At 45.1% G+C, this 27,338-nt stretch overlaps 1 protein-coding gene and 1 long non-coding RNA gene across 3 annotated transcripts in view; one reads left to right on the top strand and one right to left on the bottom strand.

The window, feature by feature from the left end:
• The window catches only part of LOC146858205 (uncharacterized), a 183,054-nt gene extending 168,247 nt beyond the window's left edge, over positions 1–14,807 (bottom strand). Inside the window, exons 1-3 of the long non-coding RNA XR_014980007.1 lie at positions 14,715–14,807; positions 8,720–8,821; positions 2,746–2,847 (exon numbers count right to left, since the gene is read on the bottom strand). This is a non-coding gene — a long non-coding RNA (uncharacterized LOC146858205). The remainder of the gene's footprint in view (positions 1–2,745; positions 2,848–8,719; positions 8,822–14,714) is intronic.
• Positions 1–27,338, top strand: part of KIAA2012 (KIAA2012 ortholog) — a 747,606-nt gene that overhangs the window by 346,528 nt on the left and 373,740 nt on the right. The window lies entirely within an intron of this gene.

The raw sequence follows: 27,338 nt of genomic DNA, 5'->3' as shown, positions 1-27,338 counted from the left end.
TTGACCTGTAATGTTTTTGGGTGTCTCCTCATGACAGGGACCTGGTCAGTTCTATTTGTAGAGATTGATAAAATCAAAATAGCGTAGGACAGAGATTAGGTTAGATTAAAGCTTATAACGCGCTTGGTTACTCAACAGAGTGTCCCCGCGCTAAGACATCACAGCCTAACAAAAGAGCGCTACCCCTCCACCCCCTACAAAACCCCACATCCCAGCATAAGCAATCTATTCGCAGTAACAACGCTTAGCACCAGCCCCTGGTGATGACTGGAAAAACCAAGTCTTAAGTTTTTGGGGAAACATCGCTTCAAAAGGATGCAGCCTCAATTCCAAAGGCAGCTTGTTCCAAGCTTTGGCTGCTGAGAATCTAAAGGATCTGCCTCCCAAACTTACTTTTTGAACTTTTGGCACCACCAGCTTAGCAGTTCCCACGGACCTAAGATTCCAGGTAGGTCTATAGGGGGTGAGTAGATGTCGCAGAAGCCTAGGCCCTTTCTCATTGTAAATCCTATGGCAGAAGCATAGGGCTTTTAAAGTGACTCTCGTCTCTACTGGTAGCAATTGTAGCGCCCTTAAGGCAGCTCCCACCAATGCGTGCCTTGGGATATTCAATATCATACAGGCTGGCGCAATTTGGACCTTCTGCAATATATCCAGATTGCCTTTTGTAGCCCCTAAATAGAGGATGTTGCAATAATCCAAACGATGAGAGAGAGGTGATTTGAAATGCTTAGGAGAGAATTGTGTTTTTTTCAAATTGTTCCTAACTTATGTTAAATAGGCGCCAGGGGAGTACTATTATTTTATTCCTGCAGATGGTTTTATCGGAAGGCATGCATTGTCTTAAAGCCAACATATATATTTAAAAGCACACATAGTGCCTTCCACTGAAGGGGTCTTTATTGTGTGAATGCACACATTGTACAAGAGCTGAATGCTGTTACTCACTGGCAGGTAAGCCAATGGCTGAAACTAGCTGACCTTGTGCAACTCCCCTCCTCCCCACCACACCCCACCACCCGCCGTATAATTCCTTGGCCAGAAGCAAAATGTGATTGACAATACAGCAGAGCAATAGAAAAAGGCTTGCAAAAGATACTCGTAAGTATAGCATACATATTTTTATTAAAAAGAACGCCAGTCCTTATAGGACTAAAGAATGCTCTGCAAGTCATGCTTTGAGTGCGTGGTTTAAACAAAATATTAGGTTTTATAATATATTTTGAAGGGCAGTTCATGAAGAAATGGCATGTTGTAAGGGCTACCACAGTTTCCAGGCACTTTATTCCTCTAAAGCAGAAAATATGTGTGAATGTCCATCAGAAAAGTGATTCAAAGGTTGGTCGCACTCTGCTCGTCACACCAGCAAGTTGCCCCAAGGAACTGTTGTAGATGTAGTGGCGACGGCGAGTACGCCTATGCAATGATGTATGTAGAAAAGTATGTGTTGCATTAGCCATCCCTGGACACGTGTCGAGACACTCGAAACACGTGTCCAGGGATGGCTAATGCATACACATACTTTTCTACATACATCGTGGCATAGGCGTACTCGCCGTCGCCACTACATCTACCACAGTTCCTTGGGGAACTTGCTGTTGTGACGAGCAGAGTGCGACCAACTTTTGAATCATTTATTACGGCTCCCTTGAGCCAACGGGCTGACGAGCCTTGGACCTGCACCTGCGCGCCATGAGAGGTACTTCACCTGTTTTAATTACATTGTGGCATTCCACGCGGCACCCCTTTACACTGACCTGCTCCCTGCTGACGAGAGGCAACTACCTCGAAACACGTGTCCAGGGACGGCTAATGCATACACATACTTTTCTACATACATCGTGGCATAGGCGTACTCGCCGTCGCCAATACATCTACCACAGTTCCTTGGGGCAACTTGCTGGTGTGACGAGCAGAGTGCGAACAACTTTTGAATCATTTATTACGGCTCCCTTGAGCCAACGGGCTGACGAGCCTTGAACCTGCACCTGCGCGCCATGAGAGGTACTTCACCTGTTTTAATTACATTTTGGCAGTCCACGCGGCACCCCTTTACACTGACCTGCAACCTCTACCACAGTTCCTTGGGGCAACTTGCTGGTGTGACGAGCAGAGTGCGACCAACTTTTGAATCGTCCATCAGAAAAGTGTTTGCCTGGTGTGAACACTTCATGCACTGTAGAAAAGTGTTTATTCAAACTAAATGAAACAAAGAAAATAGTGCCTTCTGTATACACAATCCCCTGCATCTCTTCTCCTGCTGGGACGAGACATTCAGGGGGGAGCTCGTTTTCTAAGCTGTAATTCCAACTGGTTTCACATACAGATTGTCACTAGGGAGAATATTTTGCTTGCAACCATGACCCCTGCAGGCCTAACTAACGCCTTGCCTGAGCCAGGGTGACCAAGTGCTCTGGCCGGACTGTCCTGCGAGGCGAGGAAGTGCTGCTTTGGACTGGTCACTACAGCACGACCCAGCCTAGTTATATTTGGTAATATTCACAAAGGCATTGTGTAGTGCATTAAGTAGGATTCTGGTAGTAATTAATTTGGTACTCTTAGGTGGCTTTGTGAATTGGCCCCAAAACATCTAAAATGGGAAGAACATGGGAATATTCAGGGAATGTTCACGAGCAGTTAGGAAAAGTAGAAACCATTGGTCTTTTTACACTTTCACTAAAGGAGGATTGACTGTTTTGGGGCTGATTCAGAAAGGTGTTTAATAGTAGGTGAAAGAGTACTTACTCTTGTAGTAGCACTTTCCGTACTGATATGATAAACGTTTTTGTAAATCGATTATTTTGATATTTAATTTAATCCAATACTTGTTTTAGTTACAGGAAGGTTCTGTAAAGGAAAAGAAAGTATTATTCCCACCTGAGGGGACATTTGATTACACAATGGTGAGTTAATAGATATCGAAGATAGCATAGTTCATAAACAAAAATTACTGTAAGGCATATTTGTAACAAATATTTTCATTTTAAGGGACCAGGGCGTAACACAGTCTCCTATGGCCTATGTTCTGCTGCGGGGCCCCCAACCATTCCATGGTCCCGTTCAGCCAAAAGTCAATGAATATCAGTGAGATACGGGGAACTCCGGGGTACCTCATCACATTCTGTAGGGGGGCCTCATCATTTTGCATTTTGCCACTGTTAAGGGGCCCTTCTAAATGTCCCCAAAACAGTAGGTTAAATGTGTTAAATCAATAAGGTCTTTGCATGCATAATCATAATATGGTGTTGGGAGGGAGATATTTACTCAGTCAGGCGAGGGCACAAATGTATTGCCACCTGGTTCCATTTCCGGGTATCTTAACTATAAACTAACTCAGGAAATACATTTATATCAATGAAAGAGCATAGTCCTTCCCTATTTCGACTTCATTTTCCCATTTAAGGTGAATAAACCAGACTATTCGGCCCATCATGTTGCCCCCAAACCTAATTTTCCCTCCAACAGTGCTCCCTTTTCACACCCTTCCTTGGACATTTGTTTACGTTTTCAAGTCTCTAAGAGGAAACACCTACCTCCTAAGTTGGCAAGACATAGTGACCAATGTCACTTTAGCAGCCAGGAGGAGCTCTTGGTGGTGAACATGGTGGCAGGAAGCAGCTGCTCTCTGTCAACTCTGAAGATGGCTGTCACTTCCTGAGGACTACAGAGTGTGCCAGAGAGGGGCTAGGAGCACAGGTGTCAGAGAGAAGCTGTTCATAATAAAGATAAAATGGGTAGTGCTGCAACTAAGTCTTAGTAGAGTTAACTTTAAGTCCTGGGAACACCCAATTTCTGACTGTTTATGGTCTGGCTTCACACCCCAGTTGTCACCAGACAATTATGTGAGAATCACTAGAGAGGAGATTTCCTCCTCCCACATATTGTGAGTCAGGAGTACATGTTTTAAATGGGCAGAAGTGCTGTGCTTCCACAACAAGTGTGCTTGCCCTCCACACAGCTGTGATCATTCTGTTTATGACACTGTAGTACTATTAAAGTGTCTTAGATAACTAGAAAATGTATGATGTTTTTATCTAACAGCAACACAGATGGGAGGAGAGAAATAATTAACCTACATGGATGTTTAGGTCTGGCTTGAATGTCCAAGTGTAACTTGACCATTAAACCTCCACCAATATTATTCTACAATTATTTGTTTCTACACAAATACATATCTATTCCTGTGCTATTTTGTTGTAATGCTTAACATTATCATACAACGTTCCTTTTAAGCCAAACCTATTTGCATTGCCAATGCTTGTTATTAGGTGTGGGTTGAAAACCCATAATAAATGGTTGCAGGAGCCAAGGGGCTCTAGGGGATCTTTCCTTTCTAGTACCTTGTGTTTTTTCCTTTTTATACTCGCCATAGTTTGGTATTAGACATAGCTCTCCCAGAAACTCAGAATACTATAATTACATCTTCCTAGCCATCAAGCTGATTCTCGTTTCTCCCCAAACTGGAAGAGTCTACTTTGAATGCTGTCTCCAAATATGGTGAAAGATTATTAATGGAGAACGAATTTGTTTTAGAAAACGGACTGGCACATATTAAGTACCTCGAAGAGGAACTGACATGTTTCTGTAACCTGGAATATGTTTCTTCCTTTGTGAAGTCTTATGTGGGATGTCTGTAAATAGTGATTGTCTGTTCATACCGATAAGAAAGATTAGATTGTAAAAAATGCAGAGTCAAGTATTATGATTTTCTTTCTTTACTTTAGAACTGAGCATTAAACACAAGACTATACATTCCAGGAATAAAGGCTTTAAGCAGTCTTTAAGAACAAATCTGACTAAGCATTTGCCAAGGTCCAGGCAGACCCATGTATCTGTGTCACTTTCTACCTTGGACCCCCCCCATTCATGGATGTTTACATCCATAAGAACATCAAGACTTTTATAATGGAATTAAAACTCACACTTGTCACTGTGGTTGGACGCGGTGTTCCAAATTCCACCTGCCATTTTATCACATAGTATCCAAGACCCAACTGGATTTAAGACATCTTTGTTTATATATTGTTAAGACGATATTCCATACAACGATATTAACAGCAACTATATTCTTTTTGCGCTTACCATTTAAGTATAGGATGATGATATTTTTGACAGTAATACTTTGGTCACGATATTTTGAAAGGGCGATATTTTGAGAGGGGATATTTTGTCAGTGAACCCTTTTGTCATGGATACCTCTGGGCTCATTAGATACATCCTTATATTGGCCGCAAATAGCGCTATCTGTTACTCCATGTGGTTTTCAATCGCCACCCACATACCTGGGAGTCAACCTGTATCCATTCCACCAGAGCCTTTATGGCGAGAGCAAATAACATTGTCGATAAGGGGCATTCTAGCCTTGTTCCCCTTTTTGGCTGGAATTCCAGAGACAGTATCCCATTTACTTTGAGTTGGGCCCTGAGGTTCGTATATTAGTGTCTGACCCATTTCAAGAATTCAGACCCAAATCCCATTTTGTTCAGGAAGGTGAACAGAAAGGGCCATTCCACTGAGTCGAATACCTTATTTGCTTCTAGTGATAGTGCAGCCAATGGCACCCCTAGTCCTGTCACAGCATTTTTATTGTATAGGTAGTAGAGGATGAGTTTTTGGAATCTGTGAGGCATGAATCCATTCCGGTCTGGGTGCATCAGATCTTGGATCACTCCCCTCAGTTAGTTTGTGAAAACGTCTGCTAGTATTTTGGTGTCTTATTTAAGAATCGATATTGGCCAGTAAAATTGTTATCTATCCCCAGGTTTCCCTACCTTGGTTATGGTGTTTAGGTCTCTAGCGAGCATCCTTTGTTGTATGCCTCAGTGTACATCTTGTGTAGTGGAATTTTCTCATTTGCCATTCTGACCTGGGGTTTCCCAGATTGAAATTGTGCCAACTGCACTTCCCCTTGTTAAATCCTCCTCTAGTTCCAATTCCCTATGAGTCGCTAGCCACCTGTAGGGTAAGTTTTAGACAAAATCTTATATTTCTGTTTCAGATTGGTGCGTCCTCTCTGTGTAGAATATTTGCATGTGATCTGCCATTGCAGCTGCTATGGCCTCACAGTCGCGAACTGTTGTACCGTCTGGGGCTATTATTGCTAGGACATGGTTCCTATCATGTTCCCTACTGCTGAGCCTGGCTAGGATTTTCCCTGCCTTGTCTACCACTCCATAAATGTGTTTTTGTTTTGCAACATAGGTCAATTTGACCTTGTTAGTTTTTATTAAATGGTATTCCTCCCTTTTTAGTGTAATGTGGCTTTTTGTTACCTCTGAGGGTCCCAGAATGTATTCCACCTCTAAGTCTAAGATTTACCATTCTGCTTCCTTGCATTGCCTATCTCTCTTCCTTTTGTCTCCCAGTTCCCCAGACATTTGTAAGCTATTTATAATGGGTTTATAGGCCTCGCTTAGAGTGGAATCGTCCCTCACTGTATCAGTGATGTCTTTAAAATAATGTTTGGTGGCTTTGTGTTGGCACTCCACTTCTTTTTTATTGGCAAGGCATCATGCAGCCATTTTCCAATCTCCCATTCTTCGTGGCTTCTGAGTTTCTAATTAAATGCTTAGTGGTGAGTGATCATATATCCCCCTGGCTTTTTACTCTACCTCTGTGAATCTGTGTAGCTTTGAGGTGGGATTGAAGAATAGTCTGTAAAACAATGGGTTCTGTGCACTCCTAAGTAGTAGGAGTAGTCCAGGTGTGTCCCATTTACTGTTCTTCAAATGTCGCCCTTTCCCAGCGCTCGCATGAAGGACCCTCAGAATATTGCTGACGTGTTTTGACCTGTAATGTTTTAGGGTATCTCCTCATGACAGGGACCTGGTCAGTTCTATTTGTAGAGATTGATAAAATCAAAATAGCGTAGGACAGAGATTAGGTTAGATTAAAGGTTATAACGCGCTTGGTTACTCCAACAGAGTGTCCCCACGCTAAGACATCACAGTCTAACAAAAGAGTGCTACCCCTCCAACCCCCAGAAATCCCCAGATCCCAACATAGACAATCTATTCGCAGTAACAACACTTAGAACCAGCCCCTGGTAATGACTGGAAAAACCAAGTCTTACGTTTTTTGCGAAACATCGCTTCAAAAGGATGCAGCCTCAATTCCAAAGGCAGCTTGTACCAAGCTTTGGCTGCTGAGAATCTAAAGGATCTGCCTCCCAAACTTACTTTTTGAACTTTTGGCACCACCAACTTAGCAGTTCCCACGGACCTAAGATTCCAGGTAGGTCTATAGGCGGTGAGTAGATGTCGCAGAAGCCTAGGCCCTTTCTCATTGTAAATCCTATGGCAGAAGCATAGGGCTTTAAAAGTGACTCTCGTCTCTACTGGTAGCCATTTTAGCGCCCTTAAGGCAGCTCCCACCAATGCGTGCCTCGGGATATTCAATATCATGCGGGCTGGCGCAATTTGGACCTTCTGCAATATATTCAGATTGCCTTTTGAAGCCCCTAAATAGAGGACGTTGCAATAATCCAAACGATGAGAGAGAGGTGATTTGAAATGCTTAGGAGACAATTGTGTTTTTTTTTTCAAAATGTTCCTAACTTATGTTAAATAGGCGCTAGGGGAGTACTATTATTTTATTCCCGCAGATGGTTTTATCGGAAGGCATGCATTGTCTTAAAGCCAACATATATATTTAAAAGCACACATAGTGCCTTCCACTGAAGGGGTCCTTATTGTGTGAATGCACACATTGTACAAGAGCTGAATGCTGTTACTCACAGGCAGGTAAGCCAATGGCTGAAACGAGCTGACCTTGTGCAACGCCCCTCCCCCCCACCACACCCCACCACCCGCTGTATAATTCCTAGGCCAGAAGCAAAATGTGATTGACAATACAGCAGACCAATGGAAAAAGGCTTGCAAAAGATACTTGTAAGTATAGCATACATGTTTTTATTAAAAAGAACGCCAGTCCTTACAGGACTAAAGAATGCTCTGCAAGTCATGCTTTGAGTGCGTGGTTTAAACAAAATATTAGGTTTTATAATATATTTAGAAATGCAGTTCATGAAGAAATGGTATGTTTTAAGGGCGACCACAGTTTCCAGGCACTTTATTCCTCGAGTCTAAAGCAGAAAATGTGTGTGTATGTCCATCAGAAAAGTGTTTGCCTGGTGTGAACACTTCATGCACTGTAGAAAAGTGTTCATTCAAACGAAACGAAACAAAGAAAATAGTGCCTTCTGTATAGACAACCCCCCTGCATCTCTTCTCCTGCTGGGACTAGACATTCAGGGGGGATATCGTTTTCTAAGCTGTAATTCCAACTGGTTTCACATACAGATTGTCACTAGGGAGAATATTTTGTTTGCAACCATGACCCCTGCAGCCCTAAATAACGCCTTGCCTGAGCCAGGGCGACCAAGTGCTCTGGCCGGACTGTCTTGCGAGGCGAGGAAGTGCTGCTTTGGACTGGTCACTACAGCACGACCCAGCCTAGTTATATTTGGTAATATTCACAAAGGCATTGTGTAGTGCATTAAGTAGGATTCTGGTAGTAATTAATTTGGTACTCTTAGGTGGCTTTGTGAATTGGCCCCAAAACATCTAAAATGGGAACAACATGGGAATATTCAGGGAATGTTCATGAGCAGTTAGGAAAAGTTGAAATAATTGGTCTTTTTACACTTTCACTAAAGGAGGATTGACTGTTTTGGGGTTGATTCGAAAAGGTGTTTAATAGTAGGTGAAAGAGTACTTACTCTTGTAGTAGCACTTTCCGTACTGATATGATAAACGTTTTTGTAAATCGACTATTTTGATATTTAATTTAATCCAATACTTGTTTTAGTTACAGGAAGGTTCTGTAAAGGAAAAGAAAGTATTAATCCCACCTGAGGGGACATTTGATTACACAATGGTGAGTTAATAGATATCGAAGATAGCATAGTTCATAAACAAAAATTACTGTAAGGCATATTTGTAACAAATATTTTCATTTTAAGGGACCAGGGCGTAACACAGTCTCCTATGGCCTATGTTCTGCTGCGCGGCCCCCAACCATTCCGTGGTCCCGTTCAGCCAAAAGTCAATGAATATCAGTGAGATACGGGGAACTCCAGGGTACCTCATCACAATCTGTAGGGGGGCCTCATCATTTTGCAGTTTGCTACTGTTAAGGTGCACTTCTAAATGTCCCCAAAACAGTAGGTTAAATGTGTTAAATCAATAAGGTCTTTGCATGCATAATCATAATATGTTGTTGGGAGGGAGATATTTACTCAGTCAGGCGGGGTCACAAATGTATTGCCACCTGGTTCCATTTCCGGGTGATTTAACTATAAACTAACTCAGGAAATACATTTATATCAATAAAAGAGCATAGTCCTTCCCTGTTTCGACTTCATTTTCCCATTTAAGGTGAATAAACCAGCCTATTCGGCCCATCACGTTGCCCCCAAACCTAATTTTCCCTCCAACAGTGCTCCCTTTTCACACCCTTCCTTGGACCTTTTGTTTTCGTTTTCAAGTCTCTAAGAGGAAACACCTACCTCCTAAGTTGGCAAGACATAGTGGCCAATGTCACTTTAGCAGCCAGGAGGACCTCTTGGTGGTTAACATGGTGGCAGGAAGCAGCTGCTCTGTGTCAACTCTGAAGATGGCTGTCACCTCCTGAGGACTACAGAGTGTGCTAGAGAGGGGCTAGGAGCACAGGAGTCAGAGAGAAGCTGTTCATAATAAAGATAAAATGGGTAGTGCTGCAACTAAGTCTTAGTAGAGTTAACTTTAAGTCCTGGGAACACCCAATTTCTGACTGTTTATGGTCTGGCTTCACACCCCAGTTGTCACCAGACAATTATGTGAGAATCACTAGAGAGGAGCTTTCCTCCTCCCACATATTGGGAGTCAGGAGTACATGTTTTAAATGAGCAGAAGTGTTGTGCTTCCACAAAAAGTGTGCTTGCCCTCCACACAGCTGTGATCATTCTGTTTATGACACTGTAGTACTATTAAAGTGTCTTAGATAACTAGAAAATGTATGATGTTTTTATCTAACAGCAACACAGATGGGAGGAGAGAAATAATTAACCTACATGGATGTTTAGGTCTGGCTTGAATGTCCAAGTGTAACTTGACCATTAAACCTCCACCAATATTATTCTACAATTATTTGTTTCTACACAAATACATATCTATTCCTGTGCTATTTTGTTGTAATGCTTAACATTATCATACAACGTTCCTTTTAAGCCAAACCTATTTGCATTGCCAATGCTTGTTATTAGGTGTGGGTTGAAAACCCATAATAAATGGTTGCAGGAGCCAAGGGGCTCTAGGGGATCTTTCCTTTCTAGTACATACTGTAGTTTATATTTTTTGACCCTTGTGTTTTTTCCTTTTTATACTCGCCATAGTTTGGTATTAGACATAGCTCTCCCAGAAACTCAGAATACTATAATTACATCTTCCTAACCATCAAGCTGATTCTCGTTTCTCCCCAAACTGGAAGAGTCTACTTTGAATGCTGTCTCCAAATATGGTGAAAGATTATTAATGGAGAACGAATTTGTTTTAGAAAACGGACTGGCACATATTAAGTACCTCGAAGAGGAACTGACATGTTTCTGTAACCTGGAATATGTTTCTTCCTTTGTGAAGTCTTATGTGGGATGTCTGTAAATAGTGATTGTCTGTTCATACCGAAAAGAAAGATTAGATTGTAAAAAATGCAGAGTCAAGTATTATGATTTTCTTTCTTTACTTTGGAACTCAGCATTAAACACAAGACTATACATTCCAGGAATAAAGGCTTTAAGCAGTCTTTAAGAACAAATCTGACTAAGCATTTGCCAAGGTCCAGGCAGTCCCATGTATCTGTGTCACTTTCTAACTTGGATCCCCCCCATTCATGGATGTTTACATCCATAAGAACATCAAGACTTTTATAATGGAATTAAAACTCACACTTGTCACTGTGGTTGGACGCGGTGTTCCAAATTCCACCTGCCATTTTATCACATAGTATCCAAGACCCAACTGGATTTAAGACATCTTTGTTTATATATTGTTAAGACGATATTCCATACAACGATATTAACAGCAACTATATTATTTTTGCGCTTACCATTTAAGTATAGGATGATGATATTTTTGACAGTAATACTTTGGTCACGATATTTTGAAAGGGCGATATTTTGAGAGGGGATATTTTGTCAGTGAACCCTTTTGTCATGGATACCTCTGGGCTCATTAGATACATCCTTATATTGGCCGCAAATAGCGATATCTGTTCCTCCATGTGGTTTTCAATCGCCACCCACATACCTGGGAGTCAACCTGTATCCATTCCACCAGAGCCTTTATGGCGAGAGTAAATGACATTGTCGATAAGGGGCATTCTAGCCTTGTTCCCCTTTTTGGCTGGAATTCCAGACACAGTATCCCATTTACTTTGAGTTGGGCCCTGAGGTTCGTATATTAGTGTCTGACCCATTTCAAGAATTCAGACCGAAATCCCATTTTGTTCAGGAAGGTGAACAAAAAGGGCCATTCCACTGAGTCGAATACCTTATTTGCTTCTAGTGATAGTGCAGCCAATGGCACCCCTAGTCCTGTCACAGCATTTTTATTGTATATGTAGTAGAGGATGAGTTTTTGGAATCTGTGAGGCATAAATCCATTCCGGTCTGGGTGCATCAGATCTTGGATCACTCCCCTCAGTTAGTTTGTGAAAACGTCTGCTAGTATTTTGGTGTCTTAATTAGGAATCGATATTGGCCAGTAAAATTTGTATCTATCCCCAGGTTTCCCTACCTTGGTTGTGGTGTTTAGGTCTCTAGCGAGCATCCTTTGTTGTATGCCTCAATGTACATCTTGTGTAGTGGAATTTTCTCATTTGCCATTCTGACCTGGGGTTTCCCAGATTGAAATTGTGCCAACTGCACTTCCCCTTGTTAAATCCTCCTCTAGTTCCAATTCCCTATGACTCGCTAGCCACCTGTAGGGTAAGTTTTAGACAAAATCTTATATTTCAGTTTCAGATTGGTGCATCCTCTCTGTGTAGAATATTTGCATGTGATCTGCCATTGCAGCCGCTATGGCCTCACACTCCCGAACTGTTGTACCGTCTGGGGCTATTATTGCTAGGACATGGTTCCTATCATGTTCCCTACTGCTGAGCCAGGCTAGGATTTTCCCTGCCTTGTCTACCACTCCATAAATGTGTTTTTGTTTTGCAACATAGGTCAATTTGACCTTGTTAGTTTTTATTAAATGGTATTCCTCCCTTTTTAGTGTAATGTGGCTTTTTGTTACCTCTGAGGGTCCCAGAATGTATTCCACCTCTAAGTCTAAGATTTACCATTCTGCTTCCTTGCATTGCCTATCTCTCTTCCTTTTGTCTCCCAGTTCCCCAGATATTTGTAAGCTATTTATAATGGGTTTATAGGCCTCGCATAGAGTGGAATCGCCCCTCACTGTATCAGTGATGTCTTTAAAATAATGTTTGGTGGCTTTGTGTTGGCACTCCACTTCTTTTTTATTGGTCAGGCACCATGCAGCCATTTTCCAATCTCCCATTCTTTGTGGCTTCTGAGTTTCTAATTAAATGCTTAGTGGTGAGTGATCATATATCCCCCTGGCTTTTTACTCTACCTCTGTGAATCTGTGTAGCTTTGAGGTGGGATTGAAGAATAGTCTGTAAAACAATGGGTGCTGTGCACTCCTAAGTAGTAGGAGTAGTCCAGGTGTGTCCCATTTACTGTTCTTCAAATGTCGCCCTTTCCCAGCGCTCGCATGAAGGACCCTCAGAATATTGCTGACGTGTTTTGACCTGTAATGTTTTTGGGTGTCTCCTCATGACAGGGACCTGATCAGTTCTATTTGTAGAGATTGATAAAATCAAAATAGCGTAGGACAGAGATTAGGTTAGATTAAAGGTTATAACGCGCTTGGTTACTCCAACAGAGTGTCCCCACGCTAAGACATCACAGTCTAACAAAAGAGTGCTACCCCTCCACCCCCCAGAAATCCCCAGATCCCAACATAGACAATCTATACGCAGTAACAACACTTAGAACCAGCCCCTGGTAAAGACTGGAAAAACCAAGTCTTACGTTTTTTGCGAAACATCGCTTCAAAAGGATGCAGCCTCAATTCCAAAGGCAGCTTGTACCAAGCTTTGGCTGCTGAGAATCTAAAGGATCTGCCTCCCAAACTTACTTTTTGAACTTTTGGCACCACCAACTTAGCAGTTCCCACGGACCTAAGATTCCAGGTAGGTCTATAGGGGGTGAGTAGATGTCGCAGAAGCCTAGGCCCTTTCTCATTGTAAATCCTATGGCAGAAGCATAGGGCTTTAAAAGTGACTCTCGTCTCTACAGGTAGCCATTTTAGCGCCCTTAAGGCAGCTCCCACCAATGCGTGCCTCGGGATATTCAATATCATGCAGGCTGGCGCAATTTGGACCTTCTGCAATATATTCAGATTGCCTTTTGAAGCCCCTAAATAGAGGACGTTGCAATAATCCAAACGATGAGAGAGAGGTGATTTGAAATGCTTAGGAGACAATTGTGTTTTTTTTTTTCAAAATGTTCCTAAATTATGTTAAATAGGCGCTAGGGGAGTACTATTATTTTATTCCCGCACATGGTTTTATCGGAAGGCATGCATGTTCTTAAAGCCAACATATATATTTAAAAGCACACATAGTGCCTTCCACTGAAGGGGTCTTTATTGTGTGAATGCACACATTGTACAAGAGCTGAATGCTGTTACTCACAGGCAGGTAAGCCAATGGCTGAAACAAGCTGACCTTGTGCAACGCCCCTCCCAACCACCACACCCCACCACCCGCCGTATAATTCCTAGGCCAGAAGCAAAATGTGATTGACAATACAGCAGACCAATGGAAAAAGGCTTGCAAAAGATACTTGTAAGTATAGCATACATGTTTTTATTAAAAAGAACGCCAGTCCTTATAGGACTAAAGAATGCTCTGCAAGTCATGCTTTGAGTGCGTGGTTTAAACAAAATATTAGGTTTTATAATATATTTAGAAATACAGTTCATGAAGAAATGGTATGTTTTAAGGGCGACCACAGTTTCCAGGCACTTTATTCCTCTAAAGCAGAAAATGTGTGTGTATGTCCATCAGAAAAGTGTTTGCCTGGTGTGAACACTTCATGCACTGTAGAAAAGTGTTCATTCAAACGAAACGAAACAAAGAAAATAGTGCCTTCTGTATACACAACCCTCTGCATCTCTTCTCCTGCTGGGACTAGACATTCAGGGGGGATGTCGTTTTCTAAGCTGTAATTCCAACTGGTTTCACATACAGATTGTCACTAGGGAGAATATTTTGTTTGCAACCATGACCCCTGCAGCCCTAAATAACGCCTTGCCTGAGCCAGGGCGACCAAGTGCTCTGGCCGGACTGTCCTGCGAGGCGAGGAAGTGCTGCTTTGGACTGGTCACTACAGCACGACCCAGCCTAGCTATATTTGGTAATATTCACAAAGGCATTGTGTAGTGCATTAAGTAGGATTCTGGTAGTAATTAATTTGGTACTCTTAGGTGGCTTTGTGAATTGGCCCCAAAACATCTAAAATGGGAACAACATGGGAGTATTCAGGGAATGTTCATGAGCAGTTAGGAAAAGTTGAAATCATTGGTCTTTTTACACTTTCACTAAAGGAGGATTGACTGTTTTGGGGTTGATTCGAAAAGGTGTTTAATAGTAGGTGAAAGAGTACTTACTCTTGTAGTAGCACTTTCCGTACTGATATGATAAACGTTTTTGTAAATCGATTATTTTGATATTTAATTTAATCCAATACTTGTTTTAGTTACAGGAAGGTTCTGTAAAGGAAAAGAAAGTATTAATCCCACCTGAGGGGACATTTGATTACACAATGGTGAGTTAATAGATATCGAAGATAGCATAGTTCATAAACAAAAATTACTGTAAGGCATATTTGTAACAAATATTTTCATTTTAAGGGACCAGGGCGTAACACAGTCTCCTATGGCCTATGTTCTGCTGCGCGGCCCCCAACCATTCCGTGGTCCCGTTCAGCTAAAAGTCAATGAATATCAGTGAGATACGGGGAACTCCGGGGTACCTCATCACAATCTGTAGGGGGGCCTCATCATTTTGCAGTTTGCCACTGTTAAGGTGCCCTTCTAAATGTCCCCAAAACAGTAGGTTAAATGTGTTAAATCAATAAGGTCTTTGCATGCATAATAATAATATGTTGTTGGGAGGGAGATATTTACTCAGTCAGACGGGGTCACAAATGTATTGCCACCTGGTTCCATTTCCGGGTATTTTAACTATAAACTAACTCAGGAAATACATTTATATCAATAAAAGAGCATAGTCCTTCCCTGTTTCGACTTAATTTTCCCATTTAAGGTGAATAAACCAGCCTATTCGGCCCATCACGTTGCCCCCAAACCTAATTTTCCCTCCAACAGTGCTCCCTTTTCACACCCTTCCTTGGACCTTTTGTTTACGTTTTCAAGTCTCTAAGAGGAAACACCTACCTCCTAAATTGGCAAGACATAGTGGCCAATGTCACTTTAGCAGCCAGGAGGAGCTCTTGGTGGTTAACATGGTGGCAGGAAGCAGCTGCTCTCTGTCAACTCTGAAGATGGCTGTCACTTCCTGAGGACTACAGAGTGTGCTAGAGAGGGGCTAGGAGCACAGGAGTCAGAGAGAAGCTGTTCATAATAAAGATAAAATGGGTAGTGCTGCAACTAAGTCTTAGTAGAGTTAACTTTAAGTCCTGGGAACACCCAATTTCTGACTGTTTATGGTCTGGCTTCACACCCCAGTTGTCACCAGACAATTATGTGAGAATCACTAGAGAGGAGCTTTCCTCCTCCCACATATTGGGAGTCAGGAGTACATGTTTTAAATTGGCAGAAGTGCTGTGCTTCCACAAAAAGTGTGCTTGCCCTCCACACAGCTGTGATCATTCTGTTTATGACACTGTAGTACTATTAAAGTGTCTTAGATAACTAGAAAATGTATGGTGTTTTTAACTAACAGCAACACAGCTGGGAGAAGAGACATAATTTTTTTTTTTTTTTTTTGTTGTTGAAAAAACCTTTATTGAGACATGGTAAATAGCCGTGTCAGGCTGCCATAGGTTCCTAATACAATGGGTTGCTCCAGCGAGCTCTACTGAACCGGTCCAGTTTCTCTCACACAGCCATTTAGCCGACATCCCTGAGGACCGGCGGCGTTGCAATTCTACATCGAGCAGACCTGACCGGATCACTACCGATGTGCGAAACACGTATTCGCCCCCAGCCTGCACAGTAGCCCAACTTCCACGCATGGTCAACCTGCCGCTAGTGTGATCAGACCTCTGAGGTTACGTGAACCATATCTCAACACCCAACCCCCTCCCCCGTCCGCCACCATGCCACTGTCTCCTCCTGTATTGTTTCTACTTGCACACGCTGTCGCAAACCCAGGCACAAAACCACGACCAGACACTGCGCTCCTTGCTTCCAGGCCATACCAATCCTGCCGTTCTCGTTCCCGCCCGCAAACACACTGCTAAGATGCACACGCTGCAGACAGAAGGCACCCCAGCCCCCCTCCCACAACCCGGCCACCGTCACCGACGGTTCACTGTCATACACACCGCAATAGTGTCCTATTCTTGTTGCACTCCGCCCGCCTCCCCACTGCACGCCCCCGGGGCTTCGCGCTGTGTCCCCTCCTGACTAACCTCCTCAGGGTCTCCGGTTGTCATGTATGTTTTATACAGCGCCCAGAAATTCTTGGGGCGACTCCTAGGGGGTAACAGTTCGCTGTACGTTTCCGCCTGCGTACTGCAATACAGCATATCGCTAACCCATCGTTTCTTAGTAGGAAGCGGTCCTCTCATCCAGCAGGCCGCCACGACGCGTCGCGCGATCAATAACGCTATGTCCGTCAAGCGCCTCAGCGCCCGCGAAAGAGGCCTGGAGTAGCCCAACAACGCCAGGGCCGGATCTGGGGGGGATCTCTTTTTCCAAGATCTGGCTCAACTCCCGGAACACCGCCGTCCAAAACCGGGCAACTCCTGGGCAAAGCCAGGCCATGTGTAGGAAGTCCGCGACGGGTACATGGCAACGCTCGCAAACCGCCGTGGGGCGCAACCCGTACCTATGCAGCCTTTCCGGGGTGTAGTAGACCCGCTGCAAAAACTTAAAGTGTATTAATCGATGTCGACCATTCAAGGAAATCTTTTTGGTGCTAGAGCAGCAGTACTTCCACATCTCATCCGAGATGTCCATTTCAAGATCCGTCTGCCAGGCTCGCCGCGCTGCAGAACACTGGGGCTCCCTTTGCTGGTCGCCTATTTTTTTGAGGGTCGAGACCATTTTGGTCGGCGCCGCAGTTTTAATGACATAGGAAAGCTCCGGGATTTCGGGGGGTTCTTCACCAGAAGGCCCCAAAAGAGACAGCAACGCGCCCCGTACCCTGTGGAATTGAAAGCGCTGGAGTAAGGTGATCCCCTGATGAGTCGAGGCCACACTCTCCAGCGTCTTGACCCCTCCTTCCTGAAACAGGTCCGCCATCCTGACGATTCCCAACTCACCTAGTGCCCGTTTCACCCCCGCTTCCCTCAGAGGGGGGAGCCAAACCGCCCACTCCACCGGCATCAGCGGAGAGTATAAAAGGTCACGGTCCTGCCTTCTCATGATCGTGTGCCACGCATGGTTAGTAGTACCGAGCGAGTCCAATAGACCCACCCTACGATCCATGGGTAAAAAGACCGTCGCTGGGAGTGGGAGTGGATCCGCAAACAAGCGCTCCAGCAACACATGCGGTACGTCAGGTGCGGCGTGTATCCACGTATGCAAATGGGACGCCTGCGCCACTCTGTAGTAGCTCTCCAGATCCGGAGCACCAAGCCCCCCCATCTCGTATGGCAGTGTAAGCACTTTCCATTGGACTCTAGGTTGTTTACCACCCCAGGCCAGTCGGGTTAGGGTCTGCGTCAGCTGCGTAAAGAAAGACCTGGGGAGCACTATAGGGATGTTGTTAAAGAGGAACAGAAACCGCGGTAGGACGATCATTTTCATGATGGCAATCCTGCCCATCAGCGACAAAGGGAGCTTGTTCCACTCTTCCACCTCGTCTACAAGTTTTGAATAAGCTACCCCATAGTTTTCCCTCAGCAAGACCTCCGGGTCCCCATGCAGCCGAATTCCCAGGTAGCGGATTGAGTCCGTCGTCCACTGCAAAGGGTATTCCATAGGGAATTGCATTGTGGCCGGAGTCAACGGGAACGCTAGTGATTTGTTCCAGTTGACCCTGAGGCCCGACAGCGCCCCAAATCGGACCACCTCCCGCAAGATGGAAGCGAGATTCTCCTCCGGGTCTCGGACGTACAGCAGCGTATCGTCCGCGTAGGTAGAAATACCTATCTTATAGGAGGGAAAGTTGATGCCCTCAAATCTGTGGTATTCTCTTATTGCGCACGCTAAAGGTTCCGCCACCAGCGCGTAGAGGAGCGGGGATAGAGGGCAGCCCTGCCTGGTCCCCCTAGTGATTGCAAACGGCTCCGTAACTCGGTCGCCGAGGCGCAACCGGGCAGTGGGCCCGAAATACAAAGCACCAAGCATCTGTAGAAACAGCTCTCCCAGCCCAAGCTTCCTCAGCACCCTCACCATAAACGGCCATTCCACAGAGTCAAACGCTTTCTCCATATCTAGGAAAAGCGCTATGGCCTTACTCTCTGGGCGCACATGCTGCATGACTCCAAGGACCGTGCGGATATTATACGTAAGATTCCTGGATGGAACAAATCCTGCCTGCTCCGGTGCCACGAGCTCCGGCACCAAAAGCGCCAAACGCGTGGCCAGCACCTTTGCATATATCTTAGCATCGACATTAATCAGGGAGAGAGGCCTATAGGAGCCGCACAAGTTGGGAGGCTTCCCAGGTTTTAGTATTGTGACAAGCAGGGCCTCCCGCATCGTGTCAGGCATGCAGCCTTCAAGACATATGTCGTCGAAAAGAGCCATGAGGTGCGGGAGGAGCTGGTCCTGGAAGGCCTTATAAAAGGCCACCGTCAGCCCGTCAGCTCCCGGGGCAGTGCTAGCCCTCATTCCTCCCAGAGCCTCCAAGATCTCATCTTTTTGTATGGGCAGCGCCAGGAATTCCCGCCGCGAGTTGGACAAAAACGGCATTTTGATGTAGCTGAGGTAGTCGTCTATCTCCTCTTCCATGCTGGAGGACTGGGATTTATACAGCCCCGCATAATAGGCCCTGAATTCTTCTGTAATCCCCGCCTCATCTGTGATCACATCGCCCGAGGCTGTGACAAGTTCGTCTATCACCAGAGGTCGCCTAGAGCTACGGAGTATCCCCGCAAGTAAGGATCCCGGCCGCTCGCCCTCGCCATAAGTGCGAGCCGTGGCGTACTTCCCCATATGTTGCACCTCACGGTCCGCCTCACTGTTGAACTCAGTGACCAGGTTCTGCAGCCTCGCAGCCACCTCGGGGTCTGCCGAAGCCCCCGAAGCTCCTCCAGCTGCGCAATCTGCCTCTCCAGGGCCCCAAGTCGCTGCCGGATGGATTTAAGCACGCCCGAATGCTTAGTCATTGCAACTCCGCGAATATAAGCCTTGAACGAATCCCACACCGTTTGGAAGCTCTGGACCGAGCCCGCGTTCACCTCAAAGTACGAGTCTATTTCGTCCGCCAGTTCCCCTCGGAACACTTCATCCAGCAGTGAGTAAGGCGGCAGCCGCCACGTGAACGGCGGCACTCGTCTGTACGGGGTTGCCAGTACGAGCAAAAGAGGGGAGTGGTCCGACAGTGTGCGCGGCAGCACCTCGCAGTCCCTGACGCACGCGAGCAGTGTCCGCGACACCAACCAATAGTCTATTCTTGTATGTACGTCGTGGAATGCCGAATAATGCGTGTATCCCCCTTTACCAGGGTGGCGATGTCGCCAGATGTCTAGCATGTCCAGCCTGATTAATTCTGCCTTCATGTGTTGGGCGGCGGTCGCCGGGCGGCGAGCCGGCCCCGAGGAGCGGTCTAGCTCTGGATTGAATGTGAAGTTAAAGTCACCACCCCATACCATGCCAGTGTGCACGTGCAGCCTACATTGCGCTGCCAGTGTGTCGTAGAACTCAGGAGAGTCATAATTGGGGCCGTACACATTAACTACGATCAAGTCATGGCCCTTACCAGTGCACCTCGCTATTAAGTAACGCCCGTCCGGGTCGGAGGTGAGCGACGTCAGCCGCAAGTTCGATCGTGGGTTTACCCAAGTAACCACCCCTCTGGAATGTGATGTAAAGCCTGCCGCCGCGCTGGTGCTCACTAGCCCCTTCGCCGCTAACAGTCTACTTGTAAGAGGAAGGTGAGTCTCCTGTAGCAGTGCCAGGTCAATGTGGTGTCGGTGGAGATAATTTAAGACTTTCCTGAGTTTGCGATGATCGTTCAGCCCCCGGACATTCCACGTCAGTGCTCTAATGGCCCCCTCTCCAGTGTCCCCTGTCCGTTCACTTATTCCAGTCATCCGGGCAGAAACATACAGCAACTACCGCTGCGCACAAGCCAAGTGGGAGTCCCCTCCCACCACTCGATTCCAGAAAGTCTGAAACAGCCATACAACAGTGAGTCTAAAAGCGTGCCACTCAACAGACAGTGCGGATCACAGGCCCCAACGGCAGACCTTCCCCCCAACTTCCCAACCCACCACCCACAGCCGACCACCCCCAACCTGGCCAGACAGATCCCCAAACCCACCCCCCTCCCTACCCCGCAACAAACATACAAAACCATCCCCAAACCAGCCCTGAGAGAGCCCACGTAAGCTATCAGCACTGGGGCAAGGGCTTCCGATGAACAGCTACCCTAAAAACTCTCAACTGTCCACCATATGGCCGTGCCCCCACTGCCAAGCCCCCAGTCTCTGTGCAGCACGAGGCATTATCGTCTTCCCACTATTAGTGCAAGGGGGGGACCCCAACACTCCCATCAGCAGCGAGCAACCCCTCCCGTCTACATTTGCAAGGCACCATCCCAGCGCCCCCAAGCTGCCAACTAGGCCATAGCCCATTTGTCTCGTAGACCGGCCCGTGCAATGAGGCCCAGGCGCCACACCAACCTGAGTCCCGTAGGTATTGAGTCCGCAGGGACATCCTGCCCTCGCCCAAACCATGCAAAGGATCCTGCCCCCGCCTCCCCTCCAAGTCCAGGACCGCAGCTCCCAGGCCTATCCCCAAACACATCAGAAAGTTCTCACCCAGCCACGGCCTCAGGGTCCTCCGGAGTGGCCGTCGTCTCCTGCACAACAACAATGTTCCAGCCGCTGCGATACCGCCAGGGAAGCGACTACCTCCACAACAGGGCAACGGCCCTCCACAAGGAGACAGGGCGTAGCAAGCGGCCATCGCCAGCGATCTAGTCCTGCTCCTCCAGGCCAGATGCGTCCGCCCGGGCAGCCGCGCCGTCCTGCTGCCCTCGTCGTTGCTCCTTCGACCACTCCTTCAGAGATCGCTGCAGCTCCCTCGGGTCCGTGAAAAAGTGCGAGTGCCCCTGCCTGTTGATGCGGAGCTTCGCCGGGTATAACATGGCATAGTCTAGGCCCAAATCGCGGAGTTGCTTTTTGTAGGGTGCGAACTGTCTGCGCTCCTCTTGAACCTTCGCCGTGAAGTCGGGATAGATGGAGATGTCCATCCCTTCGTATTGCAGTTTCCCCTTTTCCCTCGCCACTCGCAGGGCCGTGTCTCTATCTCTATAATTCAGTAGTTTTGCTATTATGGGTCTTGCAGGCGCACCAGGCTTGGGGCGAGGGCCCAGCGAACGATGGGCTCTCTCGACAACAAACATCGGGGAGAACACGTCCTCTCCCAGCAATGCCCGCAGCAATTTTTCCACGAAAAGTTCCATTCGCCCGGTGTGCGTCGATTCCGCCACGCCGGTGATGCGGACGTTTGACCTCCTCGAACGGGCCTCCAAATCTTCGGACTTGTCCTGAATGACCTGCAACAGCTTACTGAATTGCCTGCGGTCCGAGTCCCACGACGTCTGCGCCTCCTCCACCTGCGTTATTCTCTGTTCGGACGAATCCAGCCGCTCAGCAAGAAGAGACATAATTAACCTACATGGATGTTAGGTCTAGCTTGAATGTACAAGTGTAACATGACCATTAAACCTCCACCAATATTATTCTACAATTATTTGTTTCTACACAAATACATATCAATTCCTGTGCTATTTTTTTATAATGCTTGACATTACCCTACAACGTTCCTTTTAAGCCAAACCTATTTGCATTGCCATTGCTTGTTATTAGGTGTGGGTTGAAATCTCATAATAAATGGTTGCAGGAGCCAAGGGGTTCTAGGGGATCTTTCCTTTCTAGTACATACTGTAGTTTATATTTTTTGACCCTTGTGTTTTTTCCTTTTTATACTCGCCATAGTTTGGTATCAGACATAGCTCTCCCGGAAACTCAGAATACTGTAATTACATCTTCCTAACCATCAAGCTGATTCTCGGTTCTCCCCAAACTGGAAGAGTCTACTTTGAATGCTGTCTCCAAATATGGTGAAAGATGATTAATGGAGAACAAATTTGTTTTAGAAAGCGGATTGGCACGTATTTTGTACCTCGAAGTCGAACTGACATGTTTCTGTAACCTGGAATATGTTTCTTCGTTTGTGAAGTCTTATGTGGGATGTCTGTAAATAGTCATTGTCTGTTCATACAGATAAGAAAGATTATATTGTAAAAAATGCAGAGTCAAGTATTATGATTTTCTTTCTTTACTTTAGAACTGAGCATTAAACACAAGACTATACATTCCAGGAATAAAGGCTTTAAGCAGTCTTTAAGAACAAATCTGACTAAGCATTTGCCAAGGTCCAGGCAGTCCCATGTAGCTGTGTCACTTTCTACCTTGGATCCACCCCATTCATGGATGTTTACATCCATAAGAATATCAAGACTTTTATAATGGAATGAAAACTCACACTTGTCACTGTGGTTGGACGCGGTGTTCTAAATTCCACCTGCCATTTTATCACATAGTATCCAAGACCCAACTGGATTTAAGACATCTTTGTTTATATATTGTTAAAACGATATTCCATACAACGATATTAACAGCAACTATATTCTTTTTGCGCTTACCATTTAAGTATAGGATGATGATATTTTTGACAGTAATACTTTGGTCACGATATTTTGAAAGGGCGATATTGTGAGAGGGGATATTTTGTCAGTGAACCCTTTTGTCATGGATACCTCTGGGCTCATTAGATACATCCTTATATTGGCCGCATATAGCGATATCTGTTCCTCCATGTGGTTTTCAATCGCCACCCACATACCTAGGAGTCAACCTGTATCCATTCCACCAGGGCCTTTATGGCGAGAGCAAATAACATTGTCGATAAGGGGCATTCTAGCCTTGTTCCCCTTTTTGGCTGGAATTCCAGAGACAGTATCCCATTTACTTTGAGTTGGGCCCTGAGATTCGTATATAAGTGTTTGACCCATTTCAAGAATTCAGACCCAAATCCCATTTTGTTCAGGAACGTGAAGAGAAAGGGCCATTCCACTGAGTCGAATGCCTTATTTGCTTCCAGCGATAGTGCAGCCAATGGCACCCCTAGTCCTGTCACAGCATTTTTATTGTATAGGTAGCAGAGGATGAGTTTTTGGAATCTGTGAGGCATGAATCCATTCCGGTCTGGGTGCATCAGATCCAGGATCACTCCCCTCAGTTAGTTTGTGAAAACGTCTGCTAGTATTTGGCGTCTTAATTAAGAATCGATATTGGCCAGTAAAATTCTTATCTATGCCCAGGTTTCCCTACCTTGGTTGTGGTGTTTAGGTCTCTAGCGAGCTTCCTTTGTTGTATGCCTCAATTTGGAATTTTCTCATTTGCCATTCTGACCTGGGGTTTCCCAGATTGAAATTGTGCCAACTGCACTTCCCCTTGTTAAATCCTCCTCTACTTCCAATTTCCTATGACTCGCTAGCCACCTGTAGGGTAAGTTTTAGACAAAATCTTATATTTCTGTTTCAGATTGGTGCATCCTCTCTGCGTAGAATATTTGCATATGATCTGCCATTGCAGCCGCTATGGCCTCACACTCCCGAACTGTTGTACCGTCTGGGGCTATTATTGCTAGGACATGGTTCCTATCATGTTCCCTACTGCTGAGCCAGGCTAGGATTTTCCCTGCCTTGTCTACCACTCCATAAATGTGTTTTTGTTTCGCAACATAGGTCAATTTGATCTTGTTAGCTTTTATTACATGTTAGTCCTCCCTTTTTAGTGTAATGTGGCCTTTTGGTACCTCTGAGGGTCCCAGAATGTATTCCACCTCTAAGCCTAAGATTTACCATTCTGCTTCCTTGCATTGCCTATCTCTCTTCCTTTTGTCTCCCAGTTCTTCTGATATTTGTAAGCTATTTATCATGGGTTTATAGGCCACGCATAGAGTGGAATCGTCCCTCACTGTATCAGTGATGTCTTTAAAATAATGTTTCATGGCTTTGTGTTGGCACTCCACTTCTTTTTTATTGGTCAGGCCCATGCAGCCATTTTCCAATCTCCCATTCTTCGTGGCTTCTGAGTTTCTAATTAAATGCTTAGTGGTGAGTGATCATATATCCGCCTGGCTTTTTACTCTACCTCTGTGAATCTGTGTAGCTTTGAGGTGGGATTGAAGAATAGTCTGTAAAACAATGGGTTCCGTGCACTCCTAAGTAGTAGGAGTAGTCCAGGTGTGTCCCATTTAATGTTCTCCAAATTTCGCCCTTTCCCAGCGCTCGCATGAAGGACCGTCAGAATATTGCTGACGTGTTTTGAGCTGTAATGTTTTTGGGTGTCTCCTCATGACAGGGACCTGGTCAGTTTTATTTGTAGAGATTGATAAAATCAAAATAGCATAGGACAGAGATTAGGTTAGATTGAAGCTTATAAAGCGCTTGGTTACTCCAACAGAGTGTCCCCGCGCTAAGACATCAAAGTCTAACAAAAGAGGGCTACCCCTCCACCTCCCAGAAAACCCCAGATCCCAGCATAGACAATCTATACGCAGTAACAACACTTAGCAGAAGCCCCTGGTGATGACTGGAAAAACCAAGTCTTGCGTTTTTTGCGAAACATCGCTTCAAAAGGATGCAGCCTCAATTCCAAAGGCAGCTTGTACCAAGCTTTGGCTGCTGATAATCTAAAGGATCTGCCTCCCAAACTTACTATTTGAACTTTTGGCACCACCAGCTTAGCAGTTCCCATGCACCTAAGATTCCAGATAGGTCAATAGGGGGTGAGTAGATGTCGCAGAAACCTAAGCCCTTTCTCATTGTAAATCCTATGGCAGAAGCATAGGGCTTTAAAAGTGACTCTTGTCTCTACTGGTAGCCATTGTAGCGCCCTTAAGGCAGCTCCCACCAATGCGTGCCTCGGGATATTCAATATCATGCGGGCTGGCGCAATTTGGACCTTCTGCAATATATTCAGATTGCCTTTTGTAGCCCCTAAATAGAGGATGTTGCAATAATCCAAACGATGAGAGAGAGGTGATTTGAAATGCTTAGGAGACAATTGTGGTTTTTTTTTTCAAATTGTTCCTAACTTATGGTAAATAGGCGCTAGGGGAGTACTATTATTTCATTCCCGCAGATGGTTTTATCGGAAGGCATGCATTGTCTTAAAGCCAACATATATATTTAAAAGCACACATAGTGCCTTCCACTGAAGGGGTCTTTATTGTGTGAATGCACACATTGTACAAGAGCTGAATGCTGTTACTCACAGGCAGGTAAGCCAATGGCTGAAACGAGCTGACCTTGTGCAACGCCCCTCCTCCCCACCACACCCCACCACCCGCCGTATAATTCCTTGGCCAGAAGCAAAATGTGATTGACAATACAACATACCAATGGAAAAAGGCTTGCAAAAGATACTTGTAAGTATAGCATACATGTTTTTATTAAAAAGAACGCCAGTCCTTATAGGTCTAAAGAATGCTCTGCAAGTCATGTTTGAGTGCGTGGTTTAAACAAAATAATAGGTTTTATAATATATTTCGAAAGGCAGTTCATGAAGAAATGGTATGTTTTAACGGCTACCACAGTTTCCAGGCACTTTATTCCTCTAAAGCAGAAAATATGTGTGAATGTCCATCAGAAAAGTGTTTGCCTGGTGTGAACACTTCATGCACTGTAGAAAAGTGTTCATTCAAACGAAACGAAACAAAGAAAATAGTGCCTTCTGTATACACAACCCCCCTGCATCTCTTCTCCTGCTGAGACTAGACATTCAGGGGGGAGCTCGTTTTCTAAGCTGTAATTCCAACTGGTTTCACATACAGATTGTCACTAGGGAGAATATTTTGTTTGCAACCATGACCCCTGCAGCCCTAAATAACGCCTTTCCTGAGCCAGGGCGACCAAGTGCTCTGGCCGGACTGTCCTGCGAGGCGAGGAAGTGCTGCTTTGGACTGGTCACTACAGCACGACCCAGCCTAGTTATATTTGGTAATATTCACAAAGGCATTGTGTAGTGCATTAAGTAGGATTCTGGTAGTAATTAATTTGGTACTCTTAGGTGGCTTTGTGAATTGGCCCCAAAACATCTAAAATGGGAACAACATGGGAATATTCAGGGAATGTTCACGAGCAGTTAGGAAAAGTTGAAATCATTGGTCTTTTTACACTTTCACTAAAGGAGGATTGACTGTTTTGGGGCTGATTCAGAAAGGTGTTTAATAGTAGGTGAAAAAGTACTTACTCTTGTAGTAGCACTTTCCGTACTGACATGATAAACGTTTTTGTAAATCAATTCTTTTGATATTTAATTTAATCCAATACTTGTTTTAGTTACAGGAAGGTTCTGTAAAGGAAAAGAAAGTATTAATCCCACCTGAGGGGACATTTGATTACACAATGGTGTGTTAATAGATATCGAAGATAGCATAGTTCATAAACAAAAATTACTGTAAGGCATATTTGTGACAAATATTTTCATTTTAAGGGACCAGGGCGTAACACAGTCTCCTATGGCCTATGTTATGCTGCCGGGCCCCCAACCATTCTGTGGTCCCATTCAGCCAAAAGTCAATGAATATCAGTGAGATACGGGAAACTCCGGGGTACCTCATCACATTCTGTAGGGGGGCCTCATCATTTTGCAGTTTGCCACTGTTAAGGGGCCCTTCTAAATGTCCCCAAAACAGTAGGTTAAATGTGTTAAATCAATTATGGTCTTTGCATGCATAATAATAATATGTTGTTCGGAGGGAGATATTTACTCAGTCAGGCGGGGTCACAAATGTATTGCCACCTGGTTCCATTTCCGGGCATTTTAACTATAAACTAACTCAGGAAATATATTT

The sequence above is a fragment of the Triturus cristatus genome, chromosome 3_2 (assembly GCF_964204655.1).
Source record: "Triturus cristatus chromosome 3_2, aTriCri1.1, whole genome shotgun sequence".
Classification (NCBI taxonomy): Eukaryota; Metazoa; Chordata; class Amphibia; order Caudata; family Salamandridae; genus Triturus; species Triturus cristatus.
This window is presented reverse-complemented; position numbering and strand designations above follow the sequence as displayed.